The sequence below is a fragment of the Chiloscyllium plagiosum genome, unplaced genomic scaffold (assembly GCF_037043375.1).
Source record: "Chiloscyllium plagiosum isolate Xiang-an unplaced genomic scaffold, Cpla_swu_hap1 HiC_scaffold_17, whole genome shotgun sequence".
Taxonomy (NCBI): Eukaryota; Metazoa; Chordata; class Chondrichthyes; order Orectolobiformes; family Hemiscylliidae; genus Chiloscyllium; species Chiloscyllium plagiosum.
In genome coordinates this window covers 53,693,386-53,695,744 of record NW_028270155.1, presented here as the reverse complement: position 1 = coordinate 53,695,744, position 2,359 = coordinate 53,693,386, and positions in this window count along the sequence as shown.

Here is a 2,359-nt window from a genome sequence, read left to right as displayed (position 1 = left end):
TTAATGAGTTTTTATAGTTTTTTTTCTGGGGTAGTGGGGGAAAGTGCCACAGGATTGGCAAGAAGTCATTGAAGCCAAAGTCCGCTTTTCTTCATGATTTAAGTACAATGTAGATTTCGTACTTTCACAATTAAAATGATCTTTGTGTTCTCCACTTGCAAAACAAAAGCTATTAAGGCAAATTGTATATTAATAGTGATTAAGCTATTAAGGCATAGGATTAACACGTGCCTTTTCTGCTCTGTCACTTGATAGCATTTTTAGAGAAATTTTCTGATTCAGTATGTGGATGTACCTACTAGAGAAGGTGCAAAACTTGACCTACTCTTGGGAAATAAGGCAGGGCAAGTGACTGAGGTATCAGTAGGGGAGCATTTTAGGGCCAGCGACCATAATTCTATTCGTTTTAAAATAGTGATGGAAAAAGATAGACCAGATCTAAATTTTGATGGTATTAGGCAAGAACTTTGAAAAGTTGATTTGGAGGCAGAAGTTCGCAGGTAAAGGGACAGCTGGAAAATGGGAAGCCTTCAGAAATGAGATAATGAGTGCAGAGAAAGTATATTCCAGTTACGGTGAAAGGAAAGGCTGGTAGGTATAGGGAATGCTGGATGACGAAAGAAATTTAAGGTTTTGTTAAGAAAAAGAAGGAAGCATATGTCAGGTATCGACAGGATAGATCGAGTCAATCCTTTCGAGTCTAAAGACAGTAGAAGTATACTTGAGAGAAATCAGGAGGGCAAAAGGGGACATGGGATAGCTTTGGCAAATAGTTAAGGAGAATCCAAAGGGCTTTTACAAATACATTAAGGACAAAAGGGTAACTAGGGAGAGAATAGGGCCCCTCAAAGATCAGCAAGGCAAACTTTGTGTGGAGCCGCGGGTGATGGGGGAGATACTAAAGAGTATTTTACATTAGTATTTACTGAGGAAAAGAATATGGAAGATATAGACTGTAGGGAAATAGATGATGACATCTTGAAAAATGTCCATATTACAGAGGAGGAACTGCTGGATGCCTTGAAACTCATTAAAGGTGTATAAATCCCCAGGACCTGATCAGTTGTACCCTAGAACTCTGTGGGAAGCTAGGGAAGTGATTGCTGAGCCCCTTGTTGAGATATTTGTATCATTGATAGTCATAGGTGAGGTGCCGGAAGACTGGAGGTTGGCTAACATGGTGCCACCGTTTAAGAAGGGTGGTAAGGGCAAGCCAGGGAACTATAGACCAGTGAGCCTGACATCGGTGGTGGGCAAAGTGTTGGAGAGAATCCTGAGGGACCAGTGGTACGTGCTTTTGGAAAGGCAAGGACTGATTAGGGATAGTCAGCATAGCTTTGTGTGTGGGAAATCATGTCTCACCAACTTGATTGAGTTTTTCAAGAAGTAACAAAGAGGATTGGAGGGCAGAGCAGTGGACATGAGCTATGTGGACTTCAGTAAGGCATTCGACAAAGTTCCCCATGGGAGACTACCTAACAAGGTTAGATCTCACGGAATATAGAAGAACTAGCCCTTTGGATACAGAACTGGCTCAAAGTTAGAAGACCGGGTGGTGGTGGAGGGTTGTTTTCAGATTGAAGGCCTGTGACCAGTGGAGTGCCACAAGGATCGCTGCTGTGTCTACTACTTTTTGTCAGTTATATAAATGATTTGGATGTGAGCTTAAGAGGTATAGTTAGTAAGTTTGCAAATGACACCAGATTTGGAGGTGTAGTGGACAGCAAAGAAGGTTACTTCTGTTTACAACGGGATCTTGATTAGATGAGCCAATGGGCTGTGAAGTGGCAGATGGAGTTTAATTTAGATAAATGTGAGGTGCTGCATTTTTGGGAAAGGAAATCTTAGCAGCTCTTATACACTTAATAGTAAGGTCCTAGGGAATGTTGCTGAACAAAGAGACCTTGGAGTGCAGCTTCATAGCTCCTTGAAAGTAGATTCGCAGGTAGATAGTATAGTGAAGAAGGTATTTGGTATGCTTTCCTTTATTGGTCATAGTATTGAGTACAGGTGTTGGGAGGTCATTTGGCTGTACAGGACATTGGTTAGACCACTTTTAGAATATTGCATGCAATTCTGGTCCCTTTCCTTCCTATCAGAAAGATGTTGTGAAACTTGAAAGGTTTCAGAAAAGATTTACAAGCATGTTGCCAGGGTTGGAGGGGTTGAGCTATAGGGAGAGGTTGAATAGCTAGCACTGTTTTCCCTGGAATGTCAGAGGCTGAGGGGTGACCTTCCAGAGCCTTATAAAATCATGAGGGGCATGGATAGGGTAAATAGACAAGTTATTTTCCCTGTGGCGGGGGGGTCCAGAGCTAGATGGCATAGATTTAGGGTGAGAGGGAAAAGATATAAAAGA